The following is a 16,310-nucleotide window of genomic DNA, read 5'->3' on the forward strand; positions in this document are numbered from 1 at the left end:
CTATGAATTATGTACATGTGTATATATATAAAAAACTTTTTAATCTCCCTAAAATTTAACAATACTCTCTCACCCCAACTCTCATTGCCCTCTTTTTCACCTCTTGCACCTTTCTCTTGACCTCCTGCCTTGTTCTTTTATACATTTCCCAGTCATTTGCATTATTTCCCTGCAAAAATCGTCTAAATGCCTCTCGCTTCTCTTTCACTATTTTTTTTTTTTCTGCTTTGTCGCTGGATCCCGCGTTTGCGAGGTAGCGCAAGGAAACAGATGAAAGAAATGGCCCAACCCACCCCCATACACATGTATATACATAGGTCCACACACGCAAATATACATACCTACACAGCTTTCCATGGTTTACCCCAGACGCTTCACATGCCTTGATTCAATCCACTGACAGCACGTCAACCCCAGTATACTACATCGATCCAATTCACTCTATTCCTTGCCCTCCTTTCACCCTCCTGCATGTTCAGGCCCCGATCACTCAAAATCTTTTTCACTCCATCTTTCCACCTCCAATTTGGTCTCCCACTTCTCCTCGTTCCCTCCACCTCCGACACATACATCCTCTTGGTCAACCTTTCCTCACTCATTCTCTCCATGTGCCCAAACCATTTCAAAACACCCTCTTCTGCTCTCTCAACCACGCTCTTTTTATTTCCACACATCTCTCTTACCCTTACGTTACTTACTCGATCAAACCACCTCACACCACACATTGTCCTCAAACATCTCATTTCCAGCACATCCATCCTCCTGCGCACAACTCTATCCATAGCCCACGCCTCGCAACCATACAACATTGTTGGAACCACTATTCCTTCAAACATACCCATTTTTGCTTTCCGAGATAATGTTCTAGACTTCCACACATTCTTCAAGGCTCCCAGGATTTTTGCCCCCTCCCCCACCCTATGATCCACTTCCGCTTCCATGGTTCCATCCGCTGCCAGATCCACTCCCAGATATCTAAAACACTTTACTTCCTCCAGTTTTTCTCCATTCAAACTTACCTCCCAATTGACTTTACCCTCAACCCTACTGTACCTAATTACCTTGCTCTTATTCACATTTACTCTTAACTTTCTTCTTTCACACACTTTACCAAACTCAGTCACCAGCTTCTGCAGTTTCTCACATGAATCAGCCACCAGCACTGTATCATCAGCGAACAACAACTGACTCACTTCCCAAGCTCTCTCATCCCCAACAGACTTCATACTTGCCCCTCTTTCCAAAACTCTTGCATTTACCTCCCTAATAACCCCATCCATAAACAAATTAAACAACCATGGAGACATCACACACCCCTGCCGCAAACCTACATTCACTGAGAACCAATCACTTTCCTCTCTTCCTACACGTACACATGCCTTACATCCTCGATAAAAACTTTTCACTGCTTCTAACAACTTGCCTCCCACACCATATATTCTTAATACCTTCCACAGAGCATCTCTATCAACTCTATCATATGCCTTCTCCAGATCCATAAATGCTACATACAAATCCATTTGCTTTTCTAAGTATTTCTCACATACACTCTTCAAAGCAAACACCTGATCCACACATCCTCTACCACTTCTGAAACCACACTGCTCTTCCCTAATCTGATGCTCTGTGCATGCCTTCACCCTCTCAATCAATACCCTCCCATATAATTTACCAGGAATACTCAACAAACTTATACCTCTGAAATTTGAGCACTCACTCTTATCCCCTTTGCCTTTGTACAATGGCACTATGCAAACATTCCTCCAATCCTCAGGCACCTCACCATGAGTCATACATACATTAAATAACCTTACCAACCAGTCAATAATACAGTCACCCCCTTTTTTAATAAATTCCACTGCAATACCATCCAAACCTGCTGCCTTGCCGGCTTTCATCCTCTGCAAAGCTTTTACTACCTCTTCTCTGTTTACCAAATCATTTTCCCTAACCCTCTCACTTTGCACACCACCTCGACCAAAACACCCTATATCTGTCACTCTATCATCAAACACATTCAACAAACCTTCAAAATACTCACTCCATCTCTTTCTCACATCACCACTACTTGTTATCACCTCCCCATTTGCGCCCTTCACTGAAGTTCCCATTTGCTCCCTTGTCTTACGCACTTTATTTACCTCCTTCCAGAACATCTTTTTATTCCCCCTAAAATTTAATGATACTCTCTCACCCCAACTCTCATTTGCCCTCTTTTTCACCTCTTGCACCTTTCTCTTGACCTTCTGTCTCTTTCTTTTATACATTATCTCGGAGAGCAAAAATGGGTATGTTTGAAGGAATAGTGGTTCCAACAATGTTGTATGGTTGCGAGGCGTGGACTATGGATAGAGTTGTGCGCAGGAGGATGGATGTGCTGGAAATGAGATGTTTGAGGACAATGTGTGGTGTGAGGTGGTTTGATCGAGTAAGTAATGTAAGGGTAAGAGAGATGTGTGGAAATAAAAAGAGCGTGGTTGAGAGAGCAGAGGAGGGTGTTTTGAAATGGTTTGGTCACATGGAGAGAATGAGTGTGGAAAGATTGACCAAGAGGATATATGTGTCGGAGGTGGAGGGAACGAGGAGAAGAGGGAGACCAAATTGGAGGTGGAAAGATGGAGTGAAAAAGATTTTGTGTGATCGGGGCCTGAACATGCAGGAGGGTGAAAGGAGGGCAAGGAATAGAGTGAGTTGGAGCGATGTGGTATACCGGGGTTGACGTGCTGTCAGTGGATTGAATCAGGGCATGTGAAGCGTCTGGGGTAAACCATGGAAAGCTGTGTAGGTATGTATATTTGCGTGTATGGACGTATGTATATACATGTGTATGGGGGGGTGGGTTGGGCCATTTCTTTCATCTGTTTCCTTGCGCTACCTCGCAAACGCGGGAGAGCAACAAAAAAAAAAAATATATATATATATATATATATATATATATATATATATATTTTGCTTTGTCAGTCTCCCGCATTTGCGAGGTAGCGCAAGGAAACAGACGAAAGAAATGGCCCAACCCACCCCCATACGCATGTATATACATACGTCCACACACGCAAATATACATACCTACACAGCTTTCCATGGTTTACCCCAGACGCTTCACATGCCCTGATTCAATCCACTGACAGCACGTCAACCCCGGTATACCACATCGATCCCATTCACTGTATTCCTTGCCCTCCTTTCACCCTCCTGCATGTTCAGGCCCTGATCACACAAAATCTTTTTCACTCCATCTTTCCACCTCCAATTTGGTCTCCCACTTCTCGTTCCCTCCACCTCCGACACATATATCCTCTTGGTCAATCTTTCCTCACTCATACTCTCCATGTGCCCAAACCATTTCAAAACACCCTCTTCTGCTCTTTCAACCACGCTCTTTTTATTTCCACACATCTCTCTTACCCTTACGTTACTTACTCGATCAAACCACCTCACACCACACATTGTCCTCAAACATCTCATTTCCAGCACATCCATCCTCCTGCGCACAACTCTATCCATAGCCCACGCCTCGCAACCTTACAACATTGTTGGAACCACTATTCCTTCAAACATACCCATTTTTGCTTTCCGAGATAATGTTCTCGACTTCCACACATTCTTCAAGGCTCCCAGGATTTTCGCACCCTCCCCCACCCTATAATCCACTTCCGCTTCCATGGTTCCATCCGCTAATAATTCACTAATAATCTTATTTTTTCATCCCGCCACTCACTACCCCTTCTAAATTGCCCACCTCCCACCTTTCTCATGCCACAAGCATCTTTTACACAAGCCATCACTGCTTCCCTAAATTCATCCATTTCTCCCCCACTCCCCTTACATCATTTTCTCTCACCTTTTTCCATTCTGCACCCAATCTTTCCTGGTACTTCTCCACAAAAGTCTCCTTTCCAAGCTCACTTACTCTCACAAATCTCTTCACCCCAACATTCTCTCTTCTTTTCTGAAAACCTCTACAAATCTTCACCTTCGCCTCCAAAAGATAATGATAAGACATCCCTCCAGTTACCCCTCTCATCACATTAACATTCAAATGTCTCTCTTTCATGCGCCTATCAACTAACACGTAATCCAATAAAGTTCTCTGGCCATCTCTCCTACTTACATACGTATACTTATGAATCTCTTTCTTTTTAAACCAGGTGTTCCCAATCACCAGTCCTTTTTCAGCACACAAATCTACAAGCTCTTCACCATTTCCATTTAGAACACTGAACACCCTATGTACACCAATTATAACATAAACTGCCTAATTACTCACCTTTGCATTCAAATCACCCATCACTATAACCCGGTCTCGTGCAGTAAAGCTGCTAACACACTCACTCAGCTGCTCCCAAAACACTTGCCTCTCATGATCTTTCTTCTCATGACCAGGTGTATAGGCACCACTAATGACCCATCTCTCTCCATCCACTTTCAGTTTTACCCAAATCAGTCTAGAGTTTACTGTCTTACAATCACATACTCCCACAACTCCTGCTTCAGGAGTAGTGCTATTCCTTTCTTTGCTCTTGTCCTCTCACCAACCCCTTACTTTATTCCCAAGACATTCCCAAACCACTCTTCCCCTTTACCCTTAAGCTTTGTTTCACTCGGAGCCAAAATATCCAGGTTGCTTTCCTCGAAACATACTACCTATCTCTCCTTTTTTTCATCTTGGTGACATCCACAGACATTTAGACACCCCAGTCTGAGCCTTCGAGGAGGATAAGCACTCCCCACATGACTCCTTCTGTTTCCCCTTTTAGAAAGTTGAAATACAAGTAGAGGAGCATTTCTAGCTACCCACCCCTGTTCACTTTAGTCGTCTTCTCCAACACGCGGGAAAGGTGTGGGAAGCATTCTTTCTCCCCTATCCCCAGGGACTAATATACCTTTGCCCTTCCAGATGACAATCTCACTTTCCACACATTCTTCAGTGCTCCCAGAAGCTTCACTCCCTCACCCACCCTAGGACTCATTTCTGCTTACATTGTTCCATTCGCTGCCATGTTCATTTCCAAGTATCAAAAACACTTTACTCCTCCAATTTTTCTCCTTTTGAAATTACACCCCAACTAACCTCTCTTTCAACATTCCTAAACCTACTAACCATACTTTTTTTTTTTTTTTTTTTTTTTTTTTATACTTTGTCGCTGTCTCCCGCGTTTGCGAGGTAGCGCAAGGAAACAGACGAAAGAAATGTCCCAACCCCCCCCATACACATGTACATACACACGTCCACACACACAAATATACATACCTACACAGCTTTCCATGGTTTACCCCGGACGCTTCACATGCCTTGATTCAATCCACTGACAGCACGTCAACCCCTGTATACCACATCGCTCCAATTCACTCTATTCCTTGCCCTCCTTTCACCCTCCTGCATGTTCAGGCCCCGATCACACAAAATCTTTTTCACTCCATCTTTCCACCTCCAATTTGGTCTCCCTCTTCTCCTCGTTCCCTCCACCTCCGACACATATATCCTCTTGGTCAATCTTTTCTCACTCATTCTCTCCATGTGCCCAAACCATTTTAAAACACCCTCTTCTGCTCTCTCAACCACGCTCTTTTTATTTCCACACATCTCTCTTACCCTTACGTTACTTACTCGATCAAACCACCTCACACCACACATTATCCTCAAACATCTCATTTCCAGCACATCCATCCTCCTGCGCACAACTCTATCCATAGCCCACGCCTCGCAACCATACAACATTGTTGGAACCACTATTCCTTCAAACATACCCATTTTTGCTTTCCGGGATAATGTTCTCGACTTCCACACATTTTTCAAGGCTCCCAAAATTTTCGCCCCCTCCCCCACCCTATGATCCACTTCCGCTTCCATGGTTCCATCCGCTGACAGATCCACTCCCAGATATCTAAAACACTTCACTTCCTCCAGTTTTTCACCATTCAAACTCACCTCCCAATTGACTTGACCCTCAACCCTACTGTACCTAATAACCTTGCTCTTATTCACATTTACTCTTAACTTTCTTCTTCCACACACTTTACCAAACTCCGTCACCAGCTTCTGCAGTTTCTCACATGAATCCGCCACCAGCGCTGTATCATCAGCGAACAACAACTGACTCACTTCCCAAGCTCTCTCATCCCCAACAGACTTCATACTTGCCCCTCTTTCCAAGACTCTTGCATTTACCTCCCTAACAACCCCATCCATAAACAAATTAAACAACCATGGAGACATCACACACCCCCCTGCCGCAAACCTACATTCACTGAGAACCAATCACTTTCCTCTCTTCCTACACGTACACATGCCTTACATCCTCGATAAAAACTTTTCACTGCTTCTAACAACTTGCCTCCCACACCATATATTCTTAATACCTTCCACAGAGCATCTCTATCAACTCTATCATATGCCTTCTCCAGATCCATAAATGCTACATACAAATCCATTTGCTTTTCTAAGTATTTCTCACATACATTCTTCAAAGCAAACACCTGATCCACACATCCTCTACCACTTCTGAAACCACACTGCTCTTCCCCAATCTGATACTTATATTCACATTTACCCTCAACTTCCTTTTATACATCTTTCCAGTCTCAGTCACCAACTTTTGCAGCTTCACACTCAAATCTGCCACCATTACTGTATTATCAGCAAGCAACTCACTAACTTCCCAGGACTTCTCATCCCTTACATACTGCATATTCACCCCTCTCTCCAAGACTCACATTCACCTCCCTCACCACTCCATCTAAAACCAGATGAAACGATCATGGTGACATCACACACCCTTGCTGCAGACCCAACCTTCACCTGGAATCATTCACTCTCCTCCCTATCTATTCATACACACATGTTACACCCTTAATAAAAACTTCTAGCAGCTTTCCTCCCACACTGTACGTTCTTAAGACTTTCCACAAAACATCCCTATCACCACTACCATATGCTTTCTCCAGATCCATAAATGCCAGATACAAATCCATTTGTTTCTCTATTTCTCACACATTTTTCAGTGCAAACACCTGGTCCACACATCCTGTGCCACTTTTGAAACCACACTGTTCCTCTCCAGTCTGATGTCCTGTACATGCCTTCACTCCCTCAATCACCACCCTTCCATATAACTTACTAGGTACACTCAGGAAACCTGTATCTCTAGTTTGCCCCTGCCTTTATACAATGGCACTATACATGCATTTTGCCAATCCTCAGGCACCTCACCATGATCCATACAGACCCCGAAAATCCTAACTAATCACTCAACTACAGTCATCCTCTTTCTTAATAAATCTAGAGGCAATACCATCCACTCCAGCCACCTTGCCATATTTCACCCTTCTTAAGGCTTTCACCACCTCATCTCTCTTCACCAAACCATTCACAGTACATGCCTTCACTCTCTCACTCACTACCCTCCCATACAATTCAAGAAACTTATATCTATGTAGTTTTCCCTGGCCTCTATACTGTAGATTTATACATGTATCCTGCCAATCCTCAAGCACCTCACCATGATCCATGCAGACACTGAAAATCCTAACAAGTCACTTAGCAACAGTCATCCCTTTTCTTGATAAATTCAAATGCAATACCATCCACATCAGCTGCCTTGTTACATTTCATCCTTAAGTCTTTTGCCTGCTCTTCTCTCTTCACCAAATCAATCTCTAGTACTCTTTCACTTCACATACCACCCTGACCCAAACACTCTACATCTGCCATCCTGTCATCAAACACATTCATCAGTCCTTCAAAATACTCACTCCATCTCCTCACTTTATCTCTACCTGTTACCACTACCCCATTTGTGCCATTTCACCGATGCTCTTTATATGTTATCTTGGTTTTTTGGTTTTTTTTTTACACATTAATTTCCTTCCAAAACATCTTGTTTTCTTTAAGTTGACTGATACTCACTCACCCCAACTATCATTTTCCCCTCTTTTTCAACCCCTGCATTTTCTTCTTGACCTCCTACTGCTTTCTCTTATGTATATATCCCAATCATTTGCAAGTCTTCCCTGTAAGTTCTGCCCAAATGCCTCCATTTTCTCTTTAACTAGCACCTTTAATTCTTCATCCCAGCACCTTTTCCTAATCTGCCCACCTTTTGCATGCCATATGCACCTCTCATACATGCCAGCATTGCTTCCTTAAACACCTATTTATCACCCACTACCATTACTTTGTTTACTCTCATCTTTCGGAATTTTACGCTCAATTTTTCTTGGTATTTCCTCACACTCCTTTCTCACTGACATTGTTACCTATTTTCCAAAAGCCTCTACAAATATTCACCTTTGTCTCCCTCTCAGCACATTTACATCCAAAAAATTACTCTTTTACATGCCTATCAGTTAATATATAATCCAACAATGCCCACTGACCACCTTTCTTGCTCACATACAGATACTTGTATATGTCCCTATTTTGGAAACGCATTTCCAATTGTCAGTCCTTTTTCAGTATACAACTCCACAAGCTATTCACCATTTCCAGATATACCCTCAACTGCCACATTATTCACTGTTACATTTAAATACTCTTCATTAATACCTAGTCTCTTACATCAAAACTGTTGACACACTTACTCAGCTGCTCCCAAAACAATTGCCTCTCATGATCTTTCTCCTCATGGCTAGGTGCTTTATGTATAATAGTCAGTCATCTCTTGCCATCCACTTTCATTTTTACCCACACCACAGTAGAAATCACTTCCTTACAACTTTGCTTTAGCTCATGACCTCTCACCAACCCCTGACTTTTCTCTCAAGACATTTCAGAACCATTCTACTCATTTACCCTAAGTTTTGTTTCACTCAGAAAACATCCAGGTTTCTTTCTTCAGACATACTACCCCTCTCTCCTCTCTTCTCACCTTTGTTCCATTTACACGCCTGAGCCTTTTAGGAGGACGAGCACACCCCATATGTCTCCTGTTATTTCATTTAGAAATGAAGATACAAGGGGATGGGGGTTCCAGCCTCTTGTTATCACTTAAAATTGAAGCAGATACGAATTAGCAAAATTTTTTCGCAAAATCCATTAATAGCACTGACCTGGAACTTGATTTCTTACCATGGGGAAATGAAACACGATAAGTTCCCAAGTGCACTTTCGTGTAATATTCACATTATCAGGGGAGATACAAGAAAGAAATATGTCAGTTGATAAACAATGAAACGTAGCTAGGACGCCATTTGGTAAACAAGTGACTGTCTAAGACGGACAACGAGCGTATCAAACTTATGTGGACCAGAAAGGGAATTGTTTACAAATCTTATCAACAATAAAGCTATCCAATTTGTATAGACCTCTAATGTTAAGGTTATAATTCTTTGTGTAATAAAGATTCAATTATATTTCTCGTGGTACTAGAGTTAGAGTTAATAACTGAGATGGCCTTACTCCAGTCGATACAGTTATCATAGTTTTTAACGTGATTAAACAAGGCATTTGATTCTTGTCCTGTTCTTATACTATATTTATGTTGCTTAAGTCTAACAGAAAGATCCTTACCAGTCTGCCCGACATAAAACTTATCACAATTTCTACATGGCACTTTATAGATGCATCAAGGAGAATCTTTTATTTCTCTCTTTTAATAAGTTTACTTCCCATGTTGCTTGAATCCTTTAATGTAAATGTTGCCTTTAGCAACAATACTATAAAGAATATCTTAATCAGCTCATCAGAAAGTTCTGTTTGAGGAATGAAGCCACTGTTCCTGCCACGCTGTTGCCAAAAGAATTACTGCATCTTATTGAATGATTCCATGTCACGATAGCATTATGCTGTATTTCATAGTACAAATGATTTTTTTCTTGTATAAATCTTTCTATAACCTAGAAACTTTTTCATTATCCGAACATATTCATGTCCTAAGGTATTTGAATAATACGTTTACTGAAAATGCCTAACCACAGTAATTAAGATATGATTAGTACCATGACTGGAAGAACTTGTGATACCGTTAAGAAGATGTCTGATGTGTGGTATATGTCAAAAATGACCCATCACGAGACTGCTGGTTATGACCTGTCGTTACTCGGCCACGCCCACCACCAGCCAACACGACGTCAACCAGTTCAGTTTTCCTCAGACCTCAGAAGCGTCAGGACTTATACCACAGGGCATACTACAGGTTGAGTGTATTAATAGTTTTAGACGTAATGAAACTCTGAAGCGCAGGTGCATAAGAAGACAGTACTAACTTTATTGAGATTATATTAATTTAGATTTCTATAATTGCGACACCACAGTGTACGACCGTTAATGCAGGGTACAAAGAGGTTATGATTTTCTTTATGTCCACATCACGGGAAGATTATCGTGAGTGACTACTTAAAAGAAATCAAGTGAACTGAGTATATACTTAAAGAATATAGCACTTGAAAAATATAGCAAAAATATGACCCTACAAAGAAGCAATGTTATGAATTATTTGTGCTTTGAAAATTCGCTCCCCGGCTTATAAAATGGTAGGTAAGGAATAACCTTTTATTTTTTGTCTTCGTGGCATAAAACAAATGATTGTTATTTGTTATGATTTGAACAAGGCGCGGGAAGCGGTGAGGAGGGACGGGAAGACGTGAGATCTTTTTGTGTTAGGTTGCTACAATGTGATTGGCTAACAGGTCATATTCCGTTTTGCTGTGATTGGCTTATACGCCTTCATTAGTTTTTGTAATTCTATATATATATATATATATATATATATATATATATATATATATATATATATATATATATATATATATGTTTTCTTTTCTTTCAAACTATTCGCCATTTCCCGCATTAGCGAGGTAGCGTTAAGAACAGAGGACTGGGCCTTTGAGGGACTACCCTCACCTGGCCCAGTTCTCTGTTCCTTCTTTTGGAAAATCAAAAAAAAAAAAAAAAAACGAGAGGGAGGATTTCCAGCCCCCCCGCTCCCTCCCCTTTTAGTCGCCTTCTACGACACGCAGGGAATACGTGGGAAGTATTCTTTCTCCCCTATTCCCAGGGATATATATATATATATATATATATATATATATATATATATATATATATATATATATATATATATCTCATCTTTCATACTATTCGCCATTTCCCGCATTAGCGAGGTAGCTTTAAGAACAGAGGACTGAGCCTTTGAGGGAATATAGAAAGTTAAGAGTAAATGTGAATAAGAGCAAGGTTATTAGGTACAGTAGGGTTGAGGGTCAAGTCAATTGGGAGGTGAGTTTGAATGGAGAAAAACTGGAGGAAGTAAAGTGTTTTAGATATCTGGGAGTGGATCTGGCAGCGGATGGAACCATGGAAGCGGAAGTGGATCATAGGGTGGGGGAGGGGGCGAAAATTCTGGGAGCCTTGAAGAATGTGTGGAAGTCGAGAACATTATCTCGGAAAGCAAAAATGGGTATGTTTGAAGGAATAGTGGTTCCAACAATGTTGTATGGTTGCGAGGCGTGGGCTATGGATAGAGTTGTGCGCAGGAGGATGGATGTGCTGGAAATGAGATGTTTGAGGACAATGTGTGGTGTGAGGTGGTTTGATCGAGTAAGTAACGTAAGGGTAAGAGAGATGTGTGGAAATAAAAAGAGCGTGGTTGAGAGAGCAGAAGAGGGTGTTTTGAAATGGTTTGGGCACATGGAGAGAATGAGTGAGGAAAGGTTGACCAAGAGGATATATGTGTCGGAGGTGGAGGGAACGAGGAGAAGAGGGAGACCAAATTGGAGGTGGAAAGATGGAGTGAAAAAGATTTTGTGTGATCGGGGCCTGAACATGCAGGAGGGTGAAAGGAGGGCAAGGAATAGAGTGATTGGAGCGAATGTGGTATACGGGGTTGACGTGCTGTCAGTGGATTGAATCAAGGCATGTGAAGCGTCTGGGGTAAACCATGGAAAGCTGTGTAGGTATGTATATTTGCGTGTGTGGACGTATGTATATACATGTGTATGGGGGTGGGTTGGGCCATTTCTTTCGTCTGTTTCCTTGCGCTACCTCGCAAACGCGGGAGACAGCGACAAAGAAAAAAAAAATATATATATATATATATATATATATATTTTTTTTGCTTTGTCGGTCTCCCGCGTTTGCGAGGTAGCGCAAGGAAACAGACGAAAGAATTGGCCCAACCCACCCCCATACACATGTATATACATACGTCCACACACGCAAATATACATTTCCAACACAGCTTTCCATGGTTTACCCCAGACGCTTCACATGCCCTGATTCAATCCACTGACAGCACGTCAACCCCGGTATACCACATTGATCCCATTCACTCTATTCCTTGCCCTCCTTTCACCCTCCTGCATGTTCAGGCCCTGATCACACAAAATCTTTTTCACTCCATCTTTCCACCTCCTATTTGGTCTCCCACTTCTCGTTCCCTCCCCCTCCGACAATATATCTCTTGGTCAATCTTTCCTCACTCATTCTCTCCATGTGCCCAAACCATTTCAAAACACCCTCTTCTGCTCTCTCAACCACGCTCTTTTTATTTCCACACATCTCTCTTACCCTTACATTACTTACTCGATCAAACCACCTCACACCACACATTGTCCTCAAACATCTCATTTCCAGCACATCCATCCTCCTGCGCACAACTCTATCCATAGCCCACGCCTCGCAACCTTACAACATTGTTGGAACCACTATTCCTTCAAACATACCCATTTTTGCTTTCCGAGATAATGTTCTCGACTTCCACACATTCTTCAAGGCTCCCAGGATTTTCGCACCCTCCCCCACCCTATAATCCACTTCCGCTTCCATGGTTCCATCCGCTAATAATTCACTAATAATCTTACTTTTTCATCCCGCCACTCACCACCCCTTCTAAATTGCCCACCTCCCACCTTTCTCATGCCACAAGCATCTTTTACACAAGCCATCACTGCTTCCCTAAATTCATCCATTTCTCCCCCACTCCCCTTACATCATTTGCTCTCACCTTTTTCCATTCTGCACTCAATCTTTCCTGGTACTTCTCCACAAAAGTCTCCTTTCCAAGCTCACTTACTCTCACAAATCTCTTCACCCCAACATTCTCTCTTCTTTTCTGAAAACCTCTACAAATCTTCACCTTCGCCTCCAAAAGATAATGATAAGACATCCCTCCAGTTACCCCTCTCATCACATTAACATTCAAATGTCTCTCTTTCATGCGCCTATCAATTAACACGTAATCCAATAAAGTTCTCTGGCCATCTCTCCTACTTACATACGTATACTTATGAATCTCTTTCTTTTTAAACCAGGTGTTCCCAATCACCAGTCCTTTTTCAGCACACAAATCTACAAGCTCTTCACCATTTCCATTTAGAACACTGAACACCCTATGTACACCAATTATAACATAAACTGCCTAATTACTCACCTTTGCATTCAAATCACCCATCACTATAACCCGGTCTCGTGCAGTAAAGCTGCTAACACACTCACTCAGCTGCTCCCAAAACACTTGCCTCTCATGATCTTTCTTCTCATGACCAGGTGTTTAGGCACCACTAATGACCCATCTCTCTCCATCCACTTTCAGTTTTACCCAAATCAATCTAGAGTTTACTGTCTTACAATCACATACTCCCACAACTCCTGCTTCAGGAGTAGTGCTATTCCTTTCTTTGCTCTTGTCCTCTCACCAACCCCTTACTTTATTCCCAAGACATTCCCAAACCACTCTTCCCCTTTACCCTTAAGCTTTGTTTCACTCGGAGCCAAAACATCCAGGTTGCTTTCCTCAAAACATACTACCTATCTCTCCTTTTTTTCATCTTGGTGACATCCACAGACATTTAGACACCCCAGTCTGAGCCTTCGAGGAGGATAAGCACTCCCCACATGACTCCTTCTGTTTCCCCTTTTAGAAAGTTGAAATACAAGGAGAGGAGCATTTCTAGCTACCCACCCCTGTTCACTTTAGTCGTCTTCTCCAACACGCGGGAAATGTGTGGGAAGCATTCTTTCTCCCCTATCCCCAGGGACTAATATACCTTTGCCCTTCCAGATGACAATCTCACTTTCCACACATTCTTCAGTGCTCCCAGATGCTTCACTCCCTCACCCACCCTAGGACTCATTTCTGCTTACATTGTTCCATTCGCTGCCATGTTCATTTCCAAGTATCAAAAACACTTTACTCCTCCAATTTTTCTCCTTTTGAAATTACACCCCAACTAACCTCTCTTTCAACATTCCTAAACCTACTAACCATACTTATATTCACATTTACCCTCAACTTCCTTTTATACATCTTTCCAGTCTCATTCACCAACTTTTGCAGCTTCACACTCAAATCTGCCACCATTACTGTATTATCAGCAAGCAACTCACTAACTTCCCAGGACTTCTCATCCCTTACATACTGCATATTCACCCCTCTCTCCAAGACTCACATTCACCTCCCTCACCACTCCATCTAAAACCAGATGAAACGATCATGGTGACATCACACACCCTTGCTGCAGACCCAACCTTCACCTGGAATCATTCACTCTCCTCCCTATCTATTCATACACACATGTTACACCCTTAATAAAAACTTCTAGCAGCTTTCCTCCCACACTGTACGTTCTTAAGACTTTCCACAAAACATCCCTATCACCACTACCATATGCTTTCTCCAGATCCATAAATGCCAGATACAAATCCATTTGTTTCTCTATTTCTCACACATTTTTCAGTGCAAACACCTGGTCCACACATCCTGTGCCACTTTTGAAACCACACTGTTCCTCTCCAGTCTGATGTCCTGTACATGCCTTCACTCCCTCAATCACCACCCTTCCATATAACTTACTAGGTACACTCAGGAAACCTGTATCTCTAGTTTGCCCCTGCCTTTATACAATGGCACTATACATGCATTTTGCCAATCCTCAGGCACCTCACCATGATCCATACAGACCCCGAAAATCCTAACTAATCACTCAACTACAGTCATCCTCTTTCTTAATAAATCTAGAGGCAATACCATCCACTCCAGCCACCTTGCCATATTTCACCCTTCTTAAGGCTTTCACCACCTCATCTCTCTTCACCAAACCATTCACAGTACATGCCTTCACTCTCTCACTCACTACCCTCCCATACAATTCAAGAAACTTATATCTATGTAGTTTTCCCTGGCCTCTATACTGTAGATTTATACATGTATCCTGCCAATCCTCAAGCACCTCACCATGATCCATGCAGACACTGAAAATCCTAACAAGTCACTTAGCAACAGTCATCCCTTTTCTTGATAAATTCAAATGCAATACCATCCACATCAGCTGCCTTGTTACATTTCATCCTTAAGTCTTTTGCCTGCTCTTCTCTCTTCACCAAATCAATCTCTAGTACTCTTTCACTTCACATACCACCCTGACCCAAACACTCTACATCTGCCATCCTGTCATCAAACACATTCATCAGTCCTTCAAAATACTCACTCCATCTCCTCACTTTATCTCTACCTGTTACCACTACCCCATTTGTGCCATTTCACCGATGCTCTTTATATGTTATCTTGGTTTTTTGGTTTTTTTTTTACACATTAATTTCCTTCCAAAACATCTTGTTTTCTTTAAGTTGACTGATACTCACTCACCCCAACTATCATTTTCCCCTCTTTTTCAACCCCTGCATTTTCTTCTTGACCTCCTACTGCTTTCTCTTATGTATATATCCCAATCATTTGCAAGTCTTCCCTGTAAGTTCTGCCCAAATGCCTCCATTTTCTCTTTAACTAGCACCGTTAATTCTTCATCCCAGCACCTTTCCTAATCTGCCCACCTTTTGCATGCCATATGCACCTCTCATACATGCCAGCATTGCTTCCTTAAACACCTCCTATTTATCACCCACTACCATTACTTTGTTTACTCTCATCTTTCGGAATTTTACGCTCAATTTTTCCTGGTATTTCCTCACACTCCTTTCTCACTGACATTGTTACCTATTTTCCAAAAGCCTCTACAAATATTCACCTTTGTCTCCCTCTCAGCACATTTACATCCAAAAAATTACTCTTTTACATGCCTATCAGTTAATATATAATCCAACAATGCCCACTGACCACCTTTCTTGCTCACATACAGATACTTGTATATGTCCCTATTTTGGAAACGCATTTCCAATTGTCAGTCCTTTTTCAGTATACAACTCCACAAGCTATTCACCATTTCCAGATATACCCTCAACTGCCACATTATTCACTGTTACATTTAAATACTCTTCATTAATACCTAGTCTCTTACATCAAAACTGTTGACACACTTACTCAGCTGCTCCCAAAACAATTGCCTCTCATGATCTTTCTCCTCATGGCTAGGTGCTT

This window comes from Panulirus ornatus, chromosome 20 (assembly GCF_036320965.1).
Source record: "Panulirus ornatus isolate Po-2019 chromosome 20, ASM3632096v1, whole genome shotgun sequence".
NCBI classification, from domain to species: Eukaryota; Metazoa; Arthropoda; class Malacostraca; order Decapoda; family Palinuridae; genus Panulirus; species Panulirus ornatus.